Source organism: Numida meleagris, chromosome 14, assembly GCF_002078875.1.
Source record: "Numida meleagris isolate 19003 breed g44 Domestic line chromosome 14, NumMel1.0, whole genome shotgun sequence".
NCBI lineage: Eukaryota > Metazoa > Chordata > Aves > Galliformes > Numididae > Numida > Numida meleagris.
Genome location: NC_034422.1, coordinates 7,229,648 through 7,242,238, shown reverse-complemented (window position 1 = coordinate 7,242,238; position 12,591 = coordinate 7,229,648). Strand labels below are relative to the sequence as shown.

General features: G+C 53.7%; 1 protein-coding gene across 3 annotated transcripts in view; it reads right to left on the bottom strand.

The window, feature by feature from the left end:
• The window catches only part of KIAA1671 (KIAA1671 ortholog), a 49,919-nt gene extending 38,093 nt beyond the window's left edge, over nt 1–11,826 (bottom strand). For 2 of the 3 annotated variants that reach the window (XM_021412401.1, XM_021412403.1), the window contains exon 1: nt 11,692–11,826. The gene's annotated coding sequence lies outside the window, so the exon portion shown is untranslated. Of the gene's footprint in view, nt 1–2,457; nt 2,602–11,691 lie in introns of those variants that run through there. The other variant, XM_021412402.1, reaches the window with a different exon arrangement.

The window sequence follows — 12,591 nt, the reverse complement described above, 5'->3', positions numbered from 1 at the left end:
TCCCAAAGCCCCATTTACCCATTCCCCTTACGCTCGCTGCTTCGTTTTACTGCACTACGCTCAGCTTCCGAGCTGAAACCTCATTTTTCTGCGTGACCTCATGAAGTCTATTTCCAGGTTTTAAATTCGGATAACTCAGCTATCCTACAAGAGAAACGACCCCAAACTGAAAAGACAAAATATGAGAAACACAGAATTGTTTGAGTCAGAAGGGACCCTTAAAGCTCATCTAGTGCAAGGGCATTTGGGGGACAGAAGCAGCACATTGCCCTGCAGGCACCGCATCCTGCACAACCTGCTCCCTGTGTCCCAGTGCCGCCGCATGCCCCGCACGTACCGATGGCACTGGTGTCCCATAATGCTTCTCCTGCCTTCAGAGCCTGGCAGCGGCCTCTTCCCTCGCTCCTCTTCCTCACTTCAGCCCACCTGTGGGTGCGTGGGACCTTCCTCGCCCTGCCGACCCACCACGGGGTGCTGCCGACATACGAGCCGTGTCTATGCACAAACCGCCTTTAATCCTTCCCGTCCCGAGGTGTTGCCTTCATTTCATTTTGCTTTAATTAAGCGACCTATCCTCACACAGCATGTTGATGTAGCATAGCAGAAACCAAAGCGGATTACTCACGGCAGGGCGTTATTTTGGCCATGTTGGGGAGGGAAGGGCTCCGTGCAGCTGCCTGCCCCGCCGTGCCCACCAGCGCACCGCTGTTACTTACATCAGCGCTAAGTCCCATAAGCCTATTAGGACAACAGGAGCAGCAGCCTGCAGATAATTTTTCCACCCCGAATCACGTGATTACAGCCAACTTCCTTGCTCGCAGACGAGCATGCTTTAAATGGTGCAGAGATTTGTACAGCGGAGAGGCAGCAGCCCCTGAGCACCCCGCGGTGCCGTCGGTGCGCTCATCTGCTGGGCAGCTCTTCATTGGTACAGCAAAGCACACGAGCCACCAACAACCATCCCCACGCACTGAAGAGACACTGAGAAGGGCTGGATTTATTTCATTGCATCTATGAAAGGTTTTCCCCTTAACTGAGCGTTTTGGTCTTCAAAAAGTTACTTGTTCTTCCCCCCACCCACCGGCTATGCCTTGGAATCAAAGCCTACAGCAACCCTTCTTAAGCAGCCATCCTTCTGCTGCCTCCTGCAACGCTCGGAGCCGCTGATAGGATCTGCCCTGCTAATTATTTAATCCCATCACTTATCATGCACGTATGAAAAAAGATTGGCTTAACCGCGTGCGTGCGTCCCACCAAGAGCATAAGGCTTACTACAGCACAGTCAGGAAATACAAGGCATGGCAAGAGGTTCAAGAGAACGCCAAGCTTGTTCTGCTGCTGGTAATCAAAGTTTACTGGTAGAAATCTAAAAATAAGTACTCCACATCTCACCAGACAGATATGACCTGTAAAGTCCCGCATGTCTTTAATGCTAACATTTCCAAGAACTGCCAAATCTCGGTTCCCCAAGTGCAAACGTGATTAAAGCTTTTAGCTCATAAAAGGTCAAGGTGTTGTTCTCTGGGAAATCGAAGTCCAGTCCCATCCCAAGGGTGAACTGCTCCACCCTGACATTTTCTCCCCCTGCAAGGAAAGGTTAGTGTTTTGTTAAACGAAGAGCCGGCCTATAAATAGCAGCATTTACAAGAGCTTGTAAATCTCTAATTGTTATTGCCAGTGCAATTGCATAACTATCGTCAGTTAAAGCTTCACTGAGATCCACACATGCACTACAGAAAATAAATATTTTCCATCTTTTTGATTATGTGCAGGCATCTCGGTGCTGGAGGGCCAACCCAACACCTTGTATTTTAATATATATCCCATCAACAGTTTCAATGTTCTAACCCATGTTAGGCAAGGTAGTTAAACAGGTACGATCTGCCAGCGCTACAAGCACATAACTTCCGTAATTACACAGCTAATCAAACCATAAATTTGGTGCTAAATACAATGGCACGTCTGCGTAATGGACAACATAAATCTAAGAGGACTTCCTCGACGCGGCAGGACAATCACTTGGTGGGACAATCAGGAAAACACAACGTTAGAGTAGGATTCAATGGGAAAATGCCCCTGTACGTAACGAGGGGATGACGTGTGCAAAAAAAATTAATTCAAATTGCCCTCTTCCGTAGCTGTCAGTCCTATGCGACTTCTGTAACATTGTTTGTGTCACACCTAAAAAGTGACCAGACAGGATCTGTCCACAACAACCACTGCCGCCGGCAGCGAGCAGCGATGCTCCTGGCACCCTGCTCCACAACAACTCCGCTGCTACCACCAACTCTGTGCACAGCAGGGTCCTGACCAGGTCCTTCCCCCTCGCTACACCCTTGCCAGTTGGCTCTCGCCAAGGCAGCCCCACCAGGAGCACACTCAGCATTTCCTCTGACCTGCACCGCTGCCTCGCTACGCCCCATTCTTCCATCATTTCATCCTCCTCTCCCATCTCACCGCACACTCTTCGCTTCCAAGGTTCACAGAGGTCCTCCCTTGTGATGAGAACCTCACGAGAACCAGCCGGAATGAACCTTAGCCAAAGGGAAAACGCTCTGAAACTGCAGTGAATCAGGAGTTTTTGGTGCCCTTCCGAGTGAGTCATCTCCACTCCCAGCGAGCGCTCCGCGGGAGGGACTCCACCTGCCTCGTTAGTGGGTGGGTATTTTCAGAAACCCCGATTCTTTCAGCAGTTGAAACACAGAACAAAAACAGAATCTCGGTTTCTGCCAACGCTGGATGACATCCAGCAGGAACAACGTGCATTACTGGTAGGGCTGAAGTCAGGCTAGGAACGTGCTCGTGCAGAAGGTCAGCGTTCCCAGCCGGACTCAGAAAGCTCTGCTCTGCTTGCTCATGTCATCAAACATTTGTTTTTGTGGTCAGCTTCAACTCCTGCTAATGTTCCTGTAGGCTTCATCCTCGGAAATGCATTTTGCCCGCAACCAATGCCTGCAAATGGCTTCCCCAACACGATATGCAGTTCAGCGTGAAAACAGATGTTCCATAAGCACTTGGGCTGCGTACCAGAAGAAACACTAATGATCAGGTCTTGCTCATAGCAGGAAAACTTGACTGTGGAACTCAAGGAAAAAGAACAAAAGACAAAGCAAGGCTCTTACAGGAGTGTGGTTGGTTGGTTCAGGTCAAGCTCTATTCTACCCGCAGCTCCCAAAGGCAGGAGGGGTTACACCCCTGCCATGCAGAGCGTGAGGAGTTAAATCGGTGAGCTGGCACTTCTCCTCCAACCTGTTCGGAACCAGTATTATTCAGGAGGAAGTTATATATTAATTTGCAGGAACAACAATCTCTTTGTGCTTGAAGCTTAACTTCACACTTTGCCACGTTTAAAATATATGTGGCACAGACTCGAACGGAAGAGGGTTAATCCCCCGGATATGTCTCTCTTTTGTTCTCCTACCACGCTGCTCTGTATCGCAATGAAATTAACCCCACACTAATTGATGTACACCCCTTGGGCTCAAGGACGGTCAGTTCTCCCACTGCCCACCCGCAGGATGCTGCCCTCAAGGGTGAATTCTGACAGTAACAGGAGCTCGGAGACCACCCCCACCGGGAAGCACTCGCTCCAGTTGTGCTCCTCCTCATCCCCTTGGCAGGAGGGGAGCAAACCCACGGCATCTTCAGGACGTGCCACTCTCACCTTGCTCGTGCCATGGAACCGAGTGACCCACGGCAGCACACTCCAAGCACGGAGTGCAGTACACCTGTGGGCTTGGGCTTATTAAAAAATAAAAATAAAAAAAAAAATCCACCCACTCGCTACAGAAATAGGCAAGTGCCTTCGCACAGCGAGCAAAGGCTCCGGAGCCCTCCGAAATAACCCTGACACACCGCCCCACGCCCAGGGAGGAATCGGAGGGAAGGGATCATTTTATAGATGGAGCCTCCAAAGGTCAGCATCTCACAGAAATAGCGCGGTGCAAAGAGCCATTTCCTGCCGGCCTCCGCGGGGCAGGTGCCTTTGTGTCAAAGAGACCGTACTGGAGGACAAAGCCCATAATCCTCTGATCTTCCTCTTCAAATTCTAACAGGATTTCCAGCGCTGGAAAATGCATTTGTGATCCTGCCCAGGAAACCACCTTCAGAAAGGACGACCAACTTGGAGCTCCCGGCGCTCATTTATAAATGCTGTCCATTTTGTACATTCGTCTGATGGCTGAAAAAGGGATTAAGGTATTAACACAGGGAGAAAGCACAAAGTCATTTCATGCAGTGTTTAACGTTAAGGAAGTCGAAAGCTTGTGGCCTCGAGCTGCCTCAGAGGTCACTTTGACATTTAGCCATCTGAAGAAAACCTAAACCATAAAAACAGAGGACAAAGGAAAAAGTGGGCGACTGACATCTGCATTTGAGGTCTGAGCAGCGAGATTGCTTCTGCCAAAAGATCTACATGGAGTTTTACATCTGTCCTTGCCTGGAGGGACGAGCTCTGAAGCTGAGCCACCGCCAGCACGGAACGCACCAAGGTGCTGTAACAGGTTGTGCTGCTTCCCAGCTTCCACCTAGCAAGAGCAGTTTGTCGTTGCATGTTTTTGTTCAGGTTTATGGCCTGCTTCGGCTCTTACAGCTCTCCCACCCCAGGTCTTCACTGGCTGGTTCTCCACCTGTTTTCCTACAATCACACGCTGTGCTCAGCAGCTCCGCGTTTCGCTTCCAACAACGCATCCTCCTTCACTTGCCCAGTAGCAATTTCTCCGTTCAGTCCATCATTGCACCCTTCAGATATTTGTGTTACTCATGACACGAGCACGTCACCTAGCCTGGTCAACAGGGCTCTGTACTCAGCCCCAAACACTCATCCCAAACATCATCACAGAAGGAGCTGCTTCGCACCGGCACCCAGCGTGGGCCTCACCATTGGGCTGTCCTCCTCTGCCACCAATCCCAGAATGGCTTCCATTGGAGGGGTGCTTAAACATCACCCAGCTCCAACCCCATTGCCGTGTGCTGGCTGCCCCTCCCAGCTCAGGCTGCTCAGGGCCCCATCCATGGCCTTGAGCACCTCCAAGGATGGGGCACCCACAACTATGGAACAGCTTCCAGCTCTCCTCCTGACCCTAGTAGGGATTTCTGTCTTAAAGATGATGAAATTGTAACACAGCTGTACCCGTTCTAAGTGAACAATAACAATACCTCATCGTTAGAGAGCATTGTTCCTCAGAAACACGATGTTACATGGAAAATTGAGGCCTGCAATAAATTACCAGCCAACACGCTATCTAGAAGCTTTATGACTACAGTGATCCCCCAACATCTCCTTATATGCTCAAGAAAGCACAGAGAGAAAAACAACCCACGAACTGAAAGTCAACAGCTGAAACACATAAACTCTTAACAATTTGGGGTGGAGAGGGAGAAAAGGAACAGCAGAGCCAACAACACCATGCTGATGTGGCAGCACCAAGAACACGGAGGTGATGAAGCAGGAGAAAATGCCAGGGACTTCCCAGCCAAACCCACGGACAATCAGAGCCAGCAGAAAGCAGTTAGACAGGATGGGAGGGCTGGTCTACCTGGCCAAAACTGCCCAGTGTCCAACTTACTCTGCAGTGAAGGTGTTCTCAAAACACTGCCCATCCCGTACTCAAGACTTTTCCACGCTCCTATCAGCAGTGAGTCCTGGTGGAACTAGTAAATTACCAGGACGCTGAGATGTAGGGTTCCAGGAGAGAGTTGTCTCAGCACTTCATGGAGCCAACACCAGCGGCAAACAACGGTCAAGCTTTATGAAGGTTTTACAGCAGTAAGCAAAATCCAGAACGAATGGGCCCTGAGCAAGAGGCAGACAGAAAAGTGAAGGAAGTCCCACTCTGAGAACTCGCAGGAAGGCTTCAACCATCAGCTGGCATAACGATGCTCCTAATCCACCAGGAGCAATGGGTTATTAGGAGGGATATAACAGAGATTAGAGCACAACCATTTCTAGAGCCAAGCTGAATAGAAGAGATGGCTTTTTTTCTTTTTTTTTTTTCTTTTTTTTTTTTTTAAACCTCAGAGTAACCATTTTCAGCATCCATAAAGGCAGCATTCTTAAAGTCCACCAGCCTGGAATTAAAGCTGTTACATTTCCAATGAGAAGAAATCCAGGGGAGCTGAGCAGAAAACTTTGGAGACAAGTTGAAAACATAGCAGCCTACTCCTTACAGAGCCAGGCTTGTGTACAAACCATGCCCATCAACCATGCATCTACCGTACAAAAAAACTGGATTCAAAATCATCTGCCTTTTACCTTGTGTGCAACTCAACACTTGCATGCGTTCACCACATTAGAGACGTGTTGAATATGTTTTAATATACCACAGATAATCTCTAAAGGCACTACACGTGCTGATTAGGAAACAGTGTTCATTCCCATTCCTATGATTCAAGACCAAATACAAGAGAAAAGGCTCCATACTGTTTGCAAGAGGTGGTCAGCAGTTGGACCTAAGTTACGCATCTGCTTCCATCCACAGCCTGATGCCTGCACTCAATCAGTGAATTCAATAATTACAGCTACCTTAGCCTTTTACCTCAATTAAAAGTGCCTTTCCAGGAAGAAAAATGTATATTCCACATTATGCTGGGCTTCAGCCTCCTTCAGCTCCTCTTCACACATAAGCACGACCCAGCACCAGCCCAGTTCAGTAGAAACCAGGAGCAGCAGCCGCGTGGTTCCAAGGACGCTTCTCCCTGCCCAGACCAACCCTCAGCACTCCGAGCGCCGAGCAGAGGCTCCGATGGAATCTGCAAGCACTGCAGAAGCAAAAGGAAGCGCAATTCCAATATGTTTAACAGCCGAATTAGCATAATGCTCACCATGCAGAAACTGGCCTCCCTGACCTTCGCGAAATGCTGACCTGTAGCTATCGACGAGCTTTCCGATGGGTGAGTCAAACGCAGCTACAGGAGAAGACAAGAAAACATCCATCGCCCCGACCAGCTGAGTGAGAACAGCTCAGACAGATGCAGAAACCTCTCCTGCAACCACATGGCCGTGGAGCAATACCGAGCACCTCTTTCCAACCACATAAAATCATGATGAAGGGAGCCACAAGACCAGAGCTTGTACCAGAGCTCCTCCTGCAACTGCACTGATCCACCGGATCCCCCCCTCTCTGCACGCAGCAACCAGAGTCATCTCTTACAACAAGAAAACTGCCTTTTGTGAGGAATGTAAGCTGAAAGTTGCCTAGTAGGAATCACGGGATAGATCCGCTCAAACATGTCTTAGTAGTGGTTTCGATTCATTGCTTAAGCCAAGGCATCTATTTGCTTGAACTCTGCTGTTATTGCGGGCCGGAATACGACATGCAAAAGGAAATCTGTGCGCCCAGGGGGTGGTGGGGTCACCGTCCCTAGGGGTGTTTAAGGAAAGGCTGGGGGTAGTGCTTCGGGACATGGTTAGTGGGCAATATTGGAGGCAGGTGGATGGTTGGACTGGGTGATCTTACAGGTTTTTTCCAGCCTTCATGATTCTGTGATTTGAATACGAGCACTGCACGAACAGGATGATACGCAGGTAACCATTAGGCTGCTTTAAATATTCTAAAGGCAAATCATACTAATACCCGACATTTGCAAGCGCTGATACAGTCAGAGCGCGGTCTGACAACAAACAACAAAAATGACATTTCTTGCCAGGTCGCTACATAGAGGAAGAAACCAGCCGAACCACACAACTTCAGCACAAATGCCCACGTTAGAAAGGCATCCGTGCTCGCTCTGTTCAGTGAAGAACCCCGAGCGTTCTCCTGAAAATCAAACGCGCTTATGGCGGCCAAAAATTCCAACTCTGTTTAAAATGTGTCGTGGCTTTACCGGGCTGAAACGCTTTCGTTCTGGGTGAGACGGCTTCGTCCATCGAAAGCCTTGTATGGCCGAGCAGCACATAAACACCCTCCCGGGTGCTGGCACAGCTCGCTCCTACCAAGAGGGACTGATCCTGCACGGCGGCCAGGCGTGAGTCCAAGCTGCGGTCTGAGCTCGCTGGAAGAGGCAGGCAGACAGACTTCAGTCCCTGTGTGCCTCTTTCAAATTCCAACCAACATCGCAGAATAAAGACCTTCCTATTCCTACAGCAGGAGGAAAAGCAAAGCGCGCGCTTAGTACCAAGAGCAGAAAACAAGCCGCTGCAAAAACATAAACACGGGGCCGATGTGCATAGCAACAACTTCGTTTGCTGCAGCAAAAGCGCACGCACACGCCCCTATGTTTTCACGCAACTCAACAACGCGCCAAACCGAAGCATGTGAGCCTTAACCCAACGGAGCTGCTTGCTTTCCCTCCTCTTGTGCTGCACCCGAGCTGCCTGCTGCAGCTCATGGCCGCTTCCAGGAGCTGCTAAGTGGGTCAGGGCCGCGGCGCTGCCCCGAGCCCAGGGCCGCTCTGCCTGGGAATGCGCTCGTCTCCCACCGCCCCACGCTGAGCCTAACGCCAACTCTCCACGCTGAGACAATTAGGAACTGCACAAAGCTCGAGCTGCCCATCTGCTGCACGCTCTGCTTAAGGAAAGCACGCTCCGTAGGCTCTCTGCTTAGGGAAACTTCTGGAGCGCAGCCGTGTGTGTGTGTTTTTGTTTCCGCCCCCCCCCCAAGTGAAAACCGGGCAGATAATCCCATTGCTGCAGGTTTGGTTATCTTTTCTACTTGTTGCAGCAGGCTAACGACCATCCTGACTCATAATCATTACAACAGCAAGAAGCATTCGGTGCTCACACTGTTGCAAGTCCAACCTTTATCTCCTTCTAGGCACGCCACAGCTTTATGCTAGCTCAGAATGGAAAGTTGGGGCAGTTAATGCTGATAAGAGGTTCTAATGAGCAGCTCTGTAATTGGCTTTCAGGAGCACAGATTTCCCCTAGATGCAGCACGCGCTCCTAGCGCAGGGCTCACGGCACAAACCAGCAGCAGCAAGCCACAGCCCTACAGCCTGAAAAACACCACGTTTCCCTCCTGCGTTTCACAGGGATGAAGAGCATGAAAAGGAAATTCAGCTGCTACTTACAGCGTCCCTCAAGCCCGAGCAGAGCAGCAGGAAGCACGGCAAGCACGTGCACAGCAGCAGCTCCCTGCCACCGGGGAGCAGCCCACGCACGGCGCTGCACAGGGCACAGGTGCACCCAGGGTTCAGCAAGGGCTGCTCCCAGCGATGCTGTCAGAGCCATTAAACCCGAGAGCGTTCCAAAGGCTGAAGTTTGCTCCCGCGGGAACGCCCGGGCTGTCCCCCATGTGCTCCTCCAGCACGGGGAGTCCTCACTTCAAGAGGCACCTGATGCAAAAGCGACCGGTTTGTGGTTTTTGCCATAGGATGTCTATGGGTGATTCCTACATTAAAAAAAAACAACAAGAAACACACCTAAAAGATTGCGACACCCCCAGGTTCTCGTCACCCCTCATGCATCAAGCAGAGAAGTGATACAGGCTGTGCTCACAGCATCGCTGCAAGCTTCATGCCCGGGCTTGCAGCACGGAGCAGCTCACTGCAGCCCAGCTTTTGCTAACAGCCCACTGCACACAAGGCGAGCTGCTCCAGGAACATTGCTTCCAAGCACTGAATAGACGCAGCACTTTCCTCCCCAAAGCTGCTAGGAATCAAAGAGCCCCGGAATATAGCGTCTGTGTTAAGAAATACTGCGGGAAGACCCTGAGCATCTCCCTACCAACGGCATCTTGGAAGTACACCAAGCTACAGAAGTGAAAGAGACTTCCAACCAGCATTATTCACATCCTCCTGCAGGAAAACGTCCTATAGAAAGCAATAGCTTGGAAATACGGAAAGGACAGGAGCATTAAATCTTGCATTTAGTCATTCATGCGCGCACACACCCCTTCTGCTGCTCACGGCTTCATAAAACCACGCAGCGTGACAAAGCCATTGCCAAAGGAAACGTCCCCGGGCTGGTGAGAAACACAGCTACCGGCTTCAGAGCACCAATGGGATGCTCACTTACTGCTCCAGAGCAACTCACGGGCAGCAGGGAAACCACCCAGAGCTGCACCAGCTTCATTGTGACAGCACTGGGAAAAGCTGCCAGGAGAGAGAGCTCTGTGAGCACAGCTCCAGCACAGACTGATCCCGAGGAGAGGACGAGGCAGCGCGCAGCAACGCATTCGCACCGCGGAGAAAGCTCATTTTTTACCCTGCAGTCACCAAGCCTGTGTGAAAGGGAAAGGAAGTGCCAAGGTCGGCTGCAAAGAGAGCCAGGGTCACGAGCAGGGACCGAGCAGAGCCTGGCACAACTCTTTGCGTGCCAGCATCCCCGCACCCAGGACCCACGGTGCATAGCTGCTGCACCCCTTTGGGAGGGCTGAGGAACACCGTGCTCCTTGCTGCTGGCAGTCTGCAGACACAGCGGGTTCCCATCCAGGGGCACAGTGCTGCACGTGGCTGGAAACGGCATGGAAAAGAAAAAAGGAAAGGGAACATTGCTGCTGCCCACAGCTTGCAGTATGGCAACGAACGGAGGGAACCAACTGCTTAATTATCAGCCCTCAGAGCTCCCCTGGCATGCTGATACCAGGAGGGGACCACCCGAGTCCTTGGGCCAAGCAGGAATTCCAACATCACACCGGGAACCAGCACAGAGCATGGCCTGAAAGGAAACAGACCGAGGCTTACAGGTGAATCCACAACAAACAATGCACCCATCACAGGTGAACCACGGGCTGCATCTACAATTTAAGCAGCTGCTGGCCTCCTTAATGGCTCTGAAGCAGAAAGGCTCAGTAGATTTACTTGCTAATGCACATACTTGGCTGTTTTTGCAAGAAGAAGCACAGCACACAGTGAGGAGAATCCTACAAGAGATGGCGAGGAAAAAGTTTATACATTCTTGAAAGCTTTTTTGGACGATCCCCGCCTGAAGCTGCCTGCCAACTTCATCAGCATTTCTGCCATACGCTGCCTGTTTCCCTACCACGCCCTAAAATGTCACCGAACCATAACAAGATTTCTGTGTGACTGCTAGAACCAAGAGCCGCAATGCCTTCCAACGACGAGGAAACACCACCAACACCCCTCCGAGGCCAAACGCACCTCCGAAGCAGCCCAGCAACCCCACGGTTACCCTGGAAACGTAGTTTACTTCTTCCGCCTACCAGGAAAATTGCCCATAATTTACCGTAATGGAATAAAGCATCAGTTTTGACAAAACACCGTCGCCGCACGCTGCGTTTCCTGCAGCACGGCGCAGCGTTTACCTCCCCGTGGGCAACTCGTCTCGCCCCGAACTGCATTCCCGAGCCGCGGAGGGCAGGTCCGTGGCTACGACGGAAGGTGACAGGGTCTCAACCGTGGCACAGCAGCTCCTGCCGTCTCTGGGTATGAATCCTCCCATCCCGCGCCGCGCACGGAAATCAGATTGAGGCAGAAACAGAGGGCGATACCCGGAGCACGGGCTCAGCCCGCAGCGCAGGGCACACACGCCGGACGGGGAAGGGACGTGTGCGCATCGCGCCCGGGGCCGGAGCCGCTCCCCCGCGCCGGGCGCCGCACACAGGCCGCGTTCCCGCCGTGCCCGCCCGAAGCAGCGCTGCGTGATCCCGGGGCGCGGCGGAGCCCCGCGGCCGCAGCCCACCCCCTCCCGGCCGCGTTCCCTCCCCCCTCGGGCAGCGCTCGGCCCCGAGCCGGGCCCCGTCCGAGCAGCTGCCCCTCCGACGCAGCCCGCGACCCCCGGCCCGCACTCACCCGGCTCCGGGCGCCGCGGCGAAGTTGCCAACGAAGTCGGGGCGCGGCGCGGCCTGCCCGGCGGACACCCGGGCACGGCCGGACGCCCCCACCCAGCCGGGGGCGGGGACGGGGCGGAGCGGGGCCGCCCCCCGCGCCGCTCGGCCCGAGGGGGCTGCTCGGGGCGGCGGGAGGGCCGCGCGGGGCGGGTCGGGAGGCGGGGGGAGGGCCGCGCCCGTCCGGCCCCGTCGCGTCCCGGGGCTGCGGCGCCTCGGGCTGTGCTGTCCCGTCCCGTCCCGTCCCGTCCCGTTCCCCCGCCCGGCGCCAGCACCGCGGCGCGCGCAGCCCGGCCCGGCCCGGCCCCGCGGGAAGCGCCGCTGTTGCCACGGCGACCGCGCGGAGCCGCCGGGGTGGGCGGGGCCTCGCTTCTCCCTCCTCATTGGGCTATTGCTCGCGGGAGGCCCCGCCCCCCTTCCACCTGCCCCCGGTGGTCCCGGCGCGGCGCCGGCACTGGGGAGGGCGCGGGTTCGCGGCCCCGCCCCGCCCCGAGGGGAGCGCGGCCCCAGCGCCTCCCACCTCGCGGGGAGGGGCTCGGGGCTGCGGAGGGCAGCGGCGGGAGCTGGGACGGTGTGGAAGGGCCTAGTCGTGGGAGCTCAGCCCTGCGATCTGACAGAGGGGCCATCTCCTTAGCACGGGGCACATTTCCCCTCAGACTGAGGAGGAACTGCGTCCCTCACACCGGGCAGCGTTTCCCCTCACACTGAGGTGCATTTCTGGGGAAGCATTTCTCCTTCCGCCGCGGAGCTTTGTCCCACACACCACGGCCCCAGAGCCACTGAAGCCCATGGGCCCCAGAGCCGTGCTGCTTTCCCTGGTGCCAGGAGGTGCGGCTCCGTGGGACACACGAGTGCAAAGGCCGCT